General features: G+C 45.3%; 1 protein-coding gene across 4 annotated transcripts in view; it reads left to right on the top strand.

The window, feature by feature from the left end:
• LOC139273627 (gastrula zinc finger protein XlCGF57.1-like) overlaps window positions 1–13309 on the top strand; it is a 70339-nt gene that overhangs the window by 46789 nt on the left and 10241 nt on the right. For all 4 annotated transcript variants that reach the window (XR_011595259.1, XM_070890599.1, XM_070890600.1 and 1 more), the window contains one exon: window positions 3613–3800. The gene's annotated coding sequence lies outside the window, so the exon portion shown is untranslated. The remainder of the gene's footprint in view (window positions 1–3612; window positions 3801–13309) is intronic.

Genomic DNA, 13309 nt, shown 5'->3' with positions numbered 1-13309 from the left:
CGTCTTACCGTCGCTGCAAAACTCCCGGCAAATTTAGCGGAAAGCGCTGTTCTCACTGCGCCCAGTCGCAAACTCATTTGCATCCCATTTCACCAGCTGGGAATGTTAATGGGAGATACAAAGTAGCAAAATTTCACCCCCTCTCCCTTTAAACAGGCACAGATTCACTGCAAATTTAAACAAACGCAGATACACTTCCCCTTTAAACATGTACAGAGACACTGCCCATTTAAACAGGCACAGGGACACTGCACCTTTGTGAGTCTCAGAGACACTGCCCCTTTAAACCGTCCCAGGGACACCGCCTCTTTAAAAACAGGCAGTGACACCCTCAAAGCCTCATCAAGTGCATCATCATCATCATCATCATAGGCAGTCCCTCGAAATCGAGAAAGATTTGCTTCCACTCTAAAAGTGAGTTCTTAGATGACTGAACAGTCTAATATGGGTATTACAGTCTCTGTCACAGGTGGGACAGACAATCGTTGAAGGAATGGGTGGGTGGGACTGGTTTGCCGCACGTTCTTTCCGTTGCCCGAGTTTGTTTTCTGCATGCTCTAGGCGACGAGACTCGAGGTGCTCAGCACCCTCCCGGATGCACTTCCTCCACTTAGGATGGTCTTTGGCCAGAGACTCCCAGGTGTTGGTGGGGATGTTCCATTTTATCACGGAGGCTTTGAGGGTGTTACTGAAATGCTTCCTCTGCCCACCTGAGGCTCGCTTGCCATGTAGGAGTTCTGAGTAGAGCGCTTGCTTTGGGAGTCTTGTGTCAGGCATGTGAACGATGTGGCCCACGCAGCAGAGCTGGTCGAGTGTGGTCAGTGCTTCGATGCTGGGGATGTTGGCCTGATCGAGGACGCTAACGTTGGTGTGTCTGTCCTTCCAGGGGATTTGTAGGATCTTGCGGAGACATCGTTGGTGGTAATTCTCCAGCGATTTGAGATGTCTACTGAATACGGTCCACGTCTCAGCCATACAGGAGGGCAGGTATCACTATGGCCCTGTAGATCATGATCTTGATGACAGATTTGAGGGCATGATCTTCGAACACTCTTTTCCTCAGGCGCTCGAAGGCTGCGCTGGCGCACTGAAGGCGGTGTTGAATCTCATTGTCGGTGTCTGCCCTTGCTTCTAATAGGCTCCCGAGGTATGGAAAGTAAGTGGTCCATGTTGTCCAGGGCCGCACCATAGATCTTGATGACTGGGGGGGGGGCGGGGAGGGGCAGTGCTGTGTGGTGGGGTCACGTTGGTGGAGGACCTTTGTCTTACGGATGTTTCGTGTCAGGCCGATGCTTTCGTAGGCCTCAGTGAAGATGTTGACTATGACTTGGAGTTCAGTCTCTGAATGTGCGCCGATGCAGAACAAGTGCAACATCCCCCACCGACACCTGGGAATCCCTGGCCCAAGACCGCCCTAAGTGGAGGAAAAGCATCCGGGAAGACGCTGAGCACCTCGAGTCTCTTCGCCGGGAGCAAGCTGAAGCCAAGAGTCGACAGTGACACCCGTTCCTTCAACCACCATCTGTTCCCACCTGTGACAGGGACTGTAAGTCCCGCATTGGATTCTTCAGTCACCTGAGAATGTGGAAGCAAGTCATCCTCGACTCTGAGGAACTGCCTCAGAAGAGAAGCCCCAGCCCCTTTAAACAGGCACAGTGACCCTGCCCCTTTAAACAGGCACAGTGACCCTGCCCCTTTAAACAGGTTCTGCTCACACAATCAGAGAATGGAAGAAGCCCATTTAGCCCGTCGAGCCCGTGCCGGCTCCCAGCTCGTCCCACACTCTCACCCTTTCCCCCGATCTTTGCAAATGTTTTTCTTTCAGATACTTATCCAATTCCCTTTTGGAAGTTGTGATTGAGTCTGCCTCCACCACCCTTTCAGGCCGTGCATTCCAGATCCTAACCACTCTCTGCGTACAAAAGTTTTTTCTTGCATCGCCTTTGGTTCATTTGCCACTAAGGGTGGGGGGTGGCGGTGTTTGGGGTGTGTTGTGGTCTCTATGAGGGGGTCAGGTTCCCTTCTGACCAACTTGAGCAGTTTTGAATCGCTCCCTCTCTCTTGGGTTCTGTACTCTGGATTTATTTGGGGGTGTGACAAAAGTGCAGGGGACACTGGTTTGATGCAAAGAATTTTGGTTTTATTACAGTCCAGGTAATACAGGCTTATTACTCTAGTAAGAAAATACACAGCCAAACTTAACAATTACTCTAACAAAGAACAATACAAGGAAAGGTACAAGGTCAAACTTATAATCACTCTAATAAAGTACCTTACACTACACATTCAAAGGGGGCTGCAGTAAAATTATACCTCCCACCTCCCAATACCTAATTCTAGCTAGGTTAGACTCCAGGGCAGGGACTTATGCTTACCAATCCTTTTGATAGTTAATGGTAGATGGTGATGTTCTTCCTTCCTTCAGGACTTCAAGCCTTCGAGGCTGGAGAAGTTAGTTTTACAACTGTCATGTTGGTTTCGCTCCTTGTCTTGATGAGGTAGTAGCGAACACCCCTCTCCCCACCAACCTCTGTTGGAAACAGTGGCCAGTTATACGATTTCAGTGTTCTAATCTTGCCACCAAATCTCTTCACAATCCTTTGTATAATTTTGGCGGGCTTGGTTCTTCTTTGTAATATTTTGTCGGGCTTGTTAAAGTTGATATGTCTTGGGTGGGTTGATCTTCGAAAAACTGTTTCCTGATGGAAATATTAATTTGGTAATTGCAATGTCCTTTTGTGCTTAGTCTTTCGCATACAGGCTGGATTGGGCCTCTTTGTGATGTTTCTGCTGAAAATGGTTTGTCCAGACCCATGTTGATGGGGAGCTATCTCTGGGTGATACTGTGATGGTAATGTCTCTTGTGGAGGAAGATTTCCAAATACTCATTCATCCAGACAGGTTAACCCAGTCCTCACATCCAGACAGTCCCAATAATCAAGTGGGCTTCTTTAGTTCCCTAGGTCTGCCCACAGGCTTGAATTTGTCTTGTAAAAGTTCATAATTCTATTAAAGTTCGTAGTTTCTTCCATAAGCACTTTAGAATTCCAAACTTTTTGGCAGATAGTCCCAACTTAAATTTCCTTTCGAATGAGCCCAAACACAGGGAGGGAGGGGTTCTGGTGAATTTTGCTCTCTGCTGTCTCCTCAGTTTCTCTCTCTACCCTGTCCAGACCCCTCATGATTTTGAATACCTCAATCTAATCACCTCTTAACCTTTTCTGCTCCAAGGAGAACAACTCCAGTTTCTTTAGTCTACCCATGTAACTGAAATCCCTCATCTCGTGAATCATTCTTGTAAATCTTTTCCGCACCCTCTAAGGCCTTAACATCCTAATGTGCGATGCCCAGAATTGGACACAATACCCCAGTTGAGGCTGAACCAGTGTTTTATAAAGGTTCATCATAACCGCCTTGCTTTTGTACTCCATGATGCCCAGGATTCCGTAAGCTTTATTAACTGATTTCTCAACCACTCCTGTCACCTTCAGAGATTTGTGCACATATACCCGCAAATCTCACTGTTCATGCACCTCCTTTTGGATTGTACTCTTTAGTTTATTTTGCCTCTCCTCGTTCATTTAATCATGCTTCTCCAATTTTATTTCTCAGATTCACGGCCTCATTTTATTTCTTCCTCTGAGCACTTAACTCAATCTGGCAGCATGATGTTGGCGAGTGGTGATTAATTGCCCTGGAAACCAACAGGAAGAGAGCTCAGAGGCCGGAGGGCCCAGGGAGCAGAATGTTCTGCAACCAATCGCGGTGCTTGAGGGTTGGATCCTGAGTCAGCCAGTCAGGTGAGTCAGTGTGAACCCCTGTTAAACTATTTATCTTTTAAAAGTTAGATCGCAATTTCTTTTCTCAACAAAACAGTTTAACATTTGTCAGTATTTTGGGTCCCTCGAGTTCCTATTATGAGTTTCAGGTACTTCAGTGCCAAGTGGACTAGGTGTTTAAAGGTCATTCAATTCCCTCTTTCCACTTTGCTGTTAGTTAAATGTACAGTGATTGATTTCTTCTCATTATGCATTTGTAGTAGTTAAGGTAACATCCTTCCTGTTGGCAGTGAGTCACATTCTGTGCTGGGCGAGATGGCTGGTGGCACCAGCCTTTAAAATTGTCATCCTCTTGTTCAAATCTCTCCAGGGTCTCGCCCCTCCCTATCTCTGCAACCTCCTCCTGCCCACCAACCTGCTTAATAGGCTGGGTTTGTTTTCTTTGAAACAGAGGAGTATATGGGGAGAACTTAATGAGGTCTATAAAATTATGAGGGGCCTAGATAGAGCGGATAGGAAGGACCTGTTTCCCTCAGCACAGGGGTCAACAACGAGGGTGTATAGGGTTAAAGTAATTGGGGGGGAGGTTTAGAAGCGATTTGAGGGGAAATTTCTTCATCCAGAAGGTGGTGGGGGTCTGGAACTCACTGCCTGAAAGGGTGGTAGAAGCAAAAACCCTCACCACAGTGCGTCCGTGAGGCTGAGAACTTTGTTGATAGCATGTTTCGGGGGGTGTTCACCCTGCAGCTTAAGTGAGTGCAGGTATAGGAGGGAATGGGTGACCGCCAGACAGACAAGGAGGACCAGGCAGGTGGGGCAGGAGTCCCCTGACTCACTAACGGTTTTCAGTTCCGGATACTGGTGAGCCCGATGTTTGCACTGGGGAGTGCAACCAATGCCAAGTCCACAGTACCACGGGTTGCTCAGCTGCAGGCAGATTTTAGGGAGCTACGAAAGCGATTAAAAGCACGACCTCAAAGGTCATAATCTCTTGATTACTCCTGGTGCCACGTACTAGTGAGTACAGAAATAGGAAGATAGAACAGATGAATGCACAGCTGGAGAGATAGTGCAGGAGGGAAGTCTTTAGATTCCTGAGACTTTGGGACCATTTCTGGAGGAGATGGGACCTGTACGTGCCGGGCCGGTTGCCCCTCAACAGGACCGGGACTGATATCCTCACCGGGGATTTTGCTAATGTTTGGAAGGCAGAAGAAACAAAGGCTAGAAAATAGACAACAAGGGAGTTTGGCAGTGCTAAATGCCAGTGCCAGTATGTTTCAGTGAGATCGCCCCTCATTCTTCTAAACTCTAAAGTGTATAGGCCCATTCTACACACTCTCTAATCATAAGACAGCCCTCTTCAGAAACACTTCAATGCCAGTGCAAGGAGTCTAGGGAATGATGGCAGATGAGATGAGGGCACTGATGGACATGTGTGAGTATGATATTGTAGCTATTAGTGAGACATGGCTAAAAGAACTACAGGAATGACAGCTCAACATTCCTGGTTACAGCGTTGCCAGTGACACCCACATCCCATGAATGAATAATAACGATGAATTTGAAATATTAGATGAAATAAACAGGTCTAGTTGCACCTCCCCTTTTCCTAATCTGTCACCATTCAGATAATAGTCTGTCTCTCTGTTTTTACCACCAAAGTGGATAACCTCACATTTATCCACAAAGGGCCTCACACAACGAGATTGCTAATTAATCCTCTCTCATTACACAACACCCAGCCTAAGGTGGCCTCCCCACCCCCCCCCCCAGTTGGTTCCTCGACATATTGGTCCAGAAAACCATCCCTTACGCACTCCAGGAAATCCTCCTCCATCGTATTGCTTCCAGTTTGGTTAGCCCAATCGATATGCATGTTAAAGTCACCCATGATAACTGCTGCACCTTTATTGCACGCACCCCTAATTTCCTGTTTGATGCCCTCCCCAACATCACTACTACTGTTTGGAGGTCTGTACACAACTCCCACTAATGTTTTTTGCCCTTTGGTGTTCTGCAGCTCTACCCATATAGATTCCACATCATCCAAGCTAATGTCCTTCCTAACTATTGCATTAATTTCTTCTTTAACCAGCAATGCTACCCCACCTCCTTTTCCTTTTATTCTATCCTTCCTAAAGCAAGGCTTTTGATAAGGTCCTATTGGCAGACTGGTCACAAAAGTTAAAGCTCATGGGATCCAGAACATAGTGACAAGTTGCATCCAAAATTGGCTAAGGCAGGAAGCAAAGTGTAATGGTCGATGGGTGTTTTTGTGACTGGGAGGATGTTTCCAGTGGGATTTTACAGGGCTCTACTTTAGTCCTTTTCTTTTTGTGGTATATAATCAATGATTTGGACTTGAATGTAGGGGTTTTGATTAAGAAGCTTGCAGATGATATGAAAATTGGTCGTGTGGTTGATAATGAAGAAGAAAGCTGTAGACTGCAGGAAGATATCAATGGACTGGTCAGGTGGGCACAACAGTGGCAAATGGAATTCAATCTGCAGAAATGTGAGGTAATGCATTTGTGAAGGGCTAACTAGACAAGTAAATACACAATAAATGGTAGGATACTGAGAAGTGTAGAGGAACAGAGGGACCTTGGAGTGCATGTCCATAGATCCCTGAAGGAACTAGGACGGGTAGATAAGGTGGTTATTAGCCGAGGCATAGAATATAAAAGCAGGGAGGTTATGCTTGAACTATATAAAATTCCAGTTACGCCACAGTTAGAGTACTGCGTGCAGTTAGAGTCACCACATTACAGGAAAGATGTGCAGTAAAGAGGGTACAGAGGAGATTTACGAGGATGCTGCCTCAACTGGAGAATTTTAACTGAGGAAAGATTGGATAGGCTGGGGTTGTTGTCTTTGGAATAGAGGAGGCTGAGGGGAGCCCTATTTGAGGTCTATAGAATTAAGAAGGGCCTAGATAGAGTGGATATGAAGGACCTATTTCCCTTAGCAGAGTGGTCAATAACCAGGGGGCATAGATTTAAAGTAATTAGTAGAAGGTTCAGATGGGATTTGAGGAGACAATTTTTCACGCAGTGGGTGGTGGGGGTCTGGAACTCACGCCTGAAAGGGAGGCAGAAACACTCATCACATACTCAACGTACTTTGATGCGCACATAAAGTGCCGTAACCTATAAGGTTACGGACCAAGAACTGGAAAGTGGGATTAGGCGGACATGGCTTCCTTCTGTGCTGTAAATTTCTGTAATTCTATGATCCTGTACTTGCAGTGGTGACTTTTGTAAATTATGAGGACAGGTTGCACAGACTAGGCTTGTATTCCTTTGAATTTCGAAGATTAATGGTTGACCTAATTAAGATGTTTAAGATGATTAAAGGAAAAACTATTTCCTCTGGTGAGGGCGTCCACCGCAAGATGGTTCAGGGGTGATGTCAGGAAGCACTCCCTCACACAAATGCTGAGAGGCTGTTTCTCGTGGCTCGAGAGTCTAGAACTCGGGGTCAGAGGGGCCAATATTCCTCATTGCCTTTAATTCTTCCTGCATCTAACCTGTCCAATCCCGTCAGAATTTTATATGTTTCTATGAGATCCCCTCTCATCCTTATAAACTCCAGTGAATACAGTCGATCCAGTCTCTCCTCATATGTCAGTCCTTCCATCCCGGAAATCAGTCTGGTGAACCTTCGCTGCACTCCCTCAAGAGCAAGAATGTCCTTCCTCAGATTAGGTGACCAAAACTGAACACAATATTCCAGGTGAGACCTCACCAAGGCCCTGTACAACTGCAGTAAGACCTCCCTGCTCCTATACTCAAATGCCCTAGCAATGAAGGCCAACATACCTTTGCCGCCTTCACCACCTACTGTACCTGCATGCCAACTTTCAATGACTGACGTACCATAACACCCAGGTCTCGTTGCACCTCCCCTTTTCCGAATCTGCCACCATTCAGATAATATTCTGCCTTCGTGTTATTGCCACCAAAGTGGATAACCTCACATTTATCCACATTATACTGCATCTGCCATGCATTTGCCCACTCACCTAACCTGTCCAAGTCACCCTGCAGCCTCTTAGCATCCTCCTCACAGCTCACACCGCCACCCAGCTTAATGTCATCTGCAAACTTGGAGATATTACACTCAATTCCCTTGTCCAAATCATTAATGTATATTGTAAATAGCTGGGGTCCCATCACTGAGCCCTTCGGAACCCCACTAGTCACTGCCTGCCATTCTGAAAAGCACCCATTTATCCCGACTCTCTGCTTCCTGTCTGCCAACCAGTTCTCTATCACGTCAGTACATTACCCCCCAATACAATGTGCTTTAATTTTGCACACCAATCTCTTGTGTGGGACCTTGTCAAAAGCCTTTTGAAAGTTCAAATACACCACATCCACTTGTTTACTCTACCAGTTACATCCTCAAAAAAATCTAGATTTGTCAAGCAGGATTTCCCTTTCATAAATCCATGCTGACTTGGACCGATCCCGTCACTGCTTTCCAAATGTGCTGCTATTTCATCTTCAATAATTGATTCCAACATTTTCCCCACTACTGATGTCAGGCTAACTGGTCTATAATTACCCCTTTTCTCTCTCCCTCGTTTCTTAAAAAGCGGTGTTACATTAGCTACCTTCCAGTCCATAGGAACTGATCCAGAGTCGATAGACTGTTGGAAAATGATCATCAATGCATCCACTATTTCTAGGGCTACTTCCTTAAGTACTCTGGGATGCAGACCATCAGGCCCTGGGGACATATCGGCCTTCAATCCCATCAATTTCCCGCCTAATAAGAATTTCCTTCAGTTCCTCCTTCTCACTAGACCCTTGGTCCCCTAGTATTTCCAGAAGGTTATTTGTGTCTTCCTTCGTAAAGACAGAACCAAAGTATTTGTTTAACTGGTCCGCCATTTCTTTGTTCCCCATTCTAAATTCACCTGAATCTGACTGCAAGGGACCTACATTTGTTTTCACTAATCTTTTTCTCTTCACATATCTGTAGAAGGTTTTGCAGTCACTTTTTATGTTCCCAGCAAGCTTCTCTCATACTCTATTTTCCCCCTTCTAATTAAACCCTTTGTCCTCCTCTGCTGTATTATAACATTCTCCCAGTTCTCAGGTTTGCTGCTTTTTCTGGCCAATTTATATGCCTCTTCCTTGGATTTAACACAATCCTTAATTTCCTTTGTTAGCCACGGTTGAGCCACCTTCCCTGTTTTATTTTTACCCCATACAGGGATGTACAATTGTTGAAGTTCATCCATGTGGTCTTTAAATATTTGCCATTGCCTGTCCACCGTCAACCCTTTTTAAGTATCACTTGCCAGTCTATTCTAGCCAATTCACATCTCATACCATCGAAGTTACCGTTCCTTAAGTTCAGGACCCTAGTCTCTGAATTAACTGTGTCACTCTCCATCTTCATAAAGAATTCTACCATATTATGGTCACTCTTCCCCAAGGGGCCTCGCACAACAAGATTGCTAATTAGTCCTTTCTCATTACACATCACCCAGTCTAGGATGGCGAGCCCTCTAGTTGGTTCCTCAACATATTGGCCGAGAAAACCATCCCTAATACACTCCAGAAAATCCTTCTCCACCGCATTGCTACCAGTTTGGTTAGCCCAATCAATATGTAGGTTAAAGTCGCCCATGATGATTGCTGTACCTTTATTGCACACATCCCTAATTTCTTGTTTGATGCTGTCCCCAACCTCACTACTACTGTTTGGTGGTCTGTACACAACTCCCACTAGCGTCTTCTGCCCTTTGGTATTCCGTAGCTCCACCCATACCGATTCCATATCATCCAAGCTAATGTCCTTCCTTACTATTGCATTAATTTCCTCTTTAATCAACAATGCCACCCCACCTCCTTTTCCTTTCTGTCTATCCTTCCTGAATGTTGAATATCTCTGGATGTTGAGTTCCCAGCATTGGTCACCCTGGAGCCATGTCTCCGTGATCCCAAAATCTCTGCTCCTCCGCTTCTTTTAAAGTTTTACTATTTAATGTTCATTTCCTCCATTTTTCTTCCTGCCAAAATGTATCTCATCAGATTTCTCTGCACTAAATTTCATCTGACATCTACCTGCCCCATTTACAAACCTGTGCATTCAGACTGAACTCACTTACAGTCATCTTCACAGTTCCCCACGCTCCCCATTTTTGGCGTCATCTGGAGATCCGATCTTTTGCCCCATATACCCAAGTCCAGATCATTTCTCTCTATTGAGGAGCAATGGTCCCCACATTGACCCTGGGGGACACCACTGTTTACATCTCTCCAGTCTGAAGAACATCCATTAACCACTACTCTCTGTTTTCTGCTCTTTACCTAGCTTCCTCTCCACGTGGCCCTACTCCCTCTAATACTGTGAGCCTTAATTTGATCAACAAGCCTCCTGTACGGCATCTTATCAAACATTGTTTGACAATCCATCTACACAACATCCACTGCATTTCCTTTCTCACTGCACTGTGTTATTTCCTGAAATAATCCCTGCTGTGTGTCCTGAATGAACCCATTTCACTACCAAATGTTGCAATGTTTGCTCCACCCCAGAGTTCCATCTGTCTAAAGCCACAACAAAAGGTCCAATTTTTGCTGGAGTTTGACAGAAACCTGCTTTAAAAATGGGGCAGAGTTTCAGCAATCAGGGACGATCCAGCCTCAGCCCCGCCCACTGGATGTCACAAGCCCCGCCCCCTCACACTCCCATTGTTTGGAGGACCAGTCGCCCGCTCGGTCCTCCAGCCCCTCCCCCGCTCTTCCTATTGGTCTGGAGCTCCCGTCAATTACCCGGGCTGAATTAATGCTCAGTCTGGGGGTCTGGAGCTAATGTTGTGGTGTATTAAAAATATAACACTCACACGAAAGGGTTTTTGTAGAGAAAAGAGTTGTTTATTAAAAGCTGATTAATCAAGGGAGATCCGGCCTCATCAGTACCGTTACTGAGTGCTCTCAACGCCGATCTCACAGGACAAGCTGTGTAATTACATTTTTATACAGTTGATACAGTCAGCATGGTGGAACTACGTGGGGAAGTGTTCCATTGGTTAATACAGGTTACAACAATTTCATTGGGTGCAACAGTTACATTAATTTTATTGATTACAGTAATTTCTAATGATTCCATTGGTACATTCAGTTCTGACGACTGTTGCTAGGGAATAGCTGCCTACAGGTTATGTGTTACATTTCTAGGAACGTCTTCCCAGGCTAATTCTCAGACTAATGTCCTTGGCAGACATATGGCTACCCTCTGCTTAAAAGAGGCATTGTCCCTGTTATCTCCTGTGGTTGGAACATCGTGGCGGCCTCTCATTATTTCTGTGAGCTGTTTACATAAATCTTGTGGGTGTTCTTATCTCCTAAGAGAATTTCTCTGACCTTAGTGTTTCTGCCTAATTCAGCTATTCTACCATGAATGCATTTTAAACCTTACTCTCAGTCTTACTTTATTTTAATTACACCGAATTACTTTATCCCTAATTAAGGTTTTTTGCTCTTACAATCCCCCATTTGATCAGGTGGTAACCCCTAATACCCACCACGAACAACAATTTTCCTTTCCCTGCCTTTTCCTGTCTTGATTCGTGTGTCTCTCGCCTCGGTTTCGTTGATCAGGCGATAGGATTGGGACACTCACGACTCATATCAGGTATTCATGCCGTCTTTGTGTTTGATTACATCTTTTTGGATCTAACAAAGGCTTTCTGCGTTCTTGGTTACGGGCCTTGGCCAACGTCTTTGCTCTGCGTCTCTTGTATCTGCCTGCACATTCTCCCCGGAGTATCAGCACCACTATCAGCTGCACTCGGACTAACACATGGGATATAATTCTAATCCCTATCTTGTAACTTTGCTCGGGTATGCCTCTCCTGTTTTTGCATTTGTTACATAACATCACCAACCAACTCAAGGCTATTACTATCTACTGCCACTAGGGCATGTGAAAAGATCCTTATCCATGGATGTATAATCTCAAGTATCAAGGTGGGTTTTTCAGGTTATCCTTTATTTCACTGTCCAGTTCTTTGCCTTTATCCTTTAACTCATAATATCTTATAATGTAATTTCTTAACAGTCCTTTGAGCTCAGTTAAATCTTCAAGTAACGGGAATTGGTGGTGCTTGCTCTTCCATGTAATCATCAATATCTTGCTTAATCTCATCGCTTATATTGCCTTCCTGGCGTTTATATAGGTCATGTGTGCTCTTCCCACTACCACCGACACTCTGGGAGTAAAGCAAAAGTTAGGCATTGTAATGTTACAAGTCAAGCCTCCATCATCGTAAGTTCCCAGGCTAGTTACCACACAATATTCTCCTCACCCTTGATAGGCTTAATGTGTGGGTTCGGTTCGGGCAGGGCTTATTCCAATGACACATCCTTCTGTAGTATTGTCAAACCCACAGCTATCCTTGCTCCAGTCTCCCACTGGGTGAGTACATATAGTTAAGCTTCCTTCTCTCCGGCATCCGCATAAAGATATTCCCCTTATATTTCCATTCTTTTTGATCTCATACTGGTCCATCGCAGATGTACTCTTCCCCTCGTATTATGTTTGTTTCTCCTCCCATCCTCCTGTAACCGCATACACCCTAGTCATTCCTTTCAGGGTGCAGGCGTCTAATGGCCCAGTGTGCTGTACCATTTCTTTCAACTGGGTGCTATTTATCCAATCTGGAACTCGCCGCCCAGTTTGTATCTGATCCATATTGTGTCTCACCTGACCGATCATCCGTCTCCCATTGGCATGATGTGTCTCTTTTCCTGCCCTCGGCATCGTCCTCTCATTCCTGCTTATTTAGCTCGTTAATTGTTTGTGCATGGCCTTCCAATACGGATATACCCTCCAGCAGTATTTTGGATGTTTTAGATCCTAACTCTGAAGATTCTATCCCTATCCCGGCCTGTTTCCTCATCGTACCTCCATCGTTCTCCTCAAACTATCTGCTCCTGCTTGGATCACCTGTATAGCTAGTGCATCTACTAGCGAGGTCCCTGTACTTACTCCCTAAAGATGATCTCTGTCTTCCTCCTTTGTGTCTCAGCTGCTTATGATACTCCCTTGCTCCTGATGTGTCACTAGCTTTTCTCAGGATTGTGTCTAGCAATCGTGTGCACAGCACTTTAGTCTTGGGGCTAAACTTTTCTGGCAGGTATAGGTCTGTTAAATTTATGCTCACAGGTAACATTTCATGCTGCACATTGTCAAATAACAACATTCCCTCCGATCTCGTCACCAACCCGCCAGGCGGGCCTTCAGTAAGGGGATGTCAAGTAATTGGTGGTAGTGTTGTTGGTCCTGGGGTCGTGACTATTAATCATCACTGCTGGACCTGAATACTTTCTCTCTTCCTCACATATGACCTATTAACGAGGACGGCCCTAAGATCATGTCCCTCTCTGGGTCCAGACAATGTACTATTGCTTCTGTTCCAGGTTTAACTATCACGTGCTTTCCCAAGGTTAATTCGTTGGTTTACAATATTCAGGTAACATTTTATTACCCACTTATCTTGTGGCTTC

Source organism: Pristiophorus japonicus, chromosome 9 (assembly GCF_044704955.1).
Source record: "Pristiophorus japonicus isolate sPriJap1 chromosome 9, sPriJap1.hap1, whole genome shotgun sequence".
In the NCBI taxonomy this organism is placed as follows: Eukaryota; Metazoa; Chordata; class Chondrichthyes; family Pristiophoridae; genus Pristiophorus; species Pristiophorus japonicus.
This window is presented reverse-complemented; position numbering and strand designations above follow the sequence as displayed.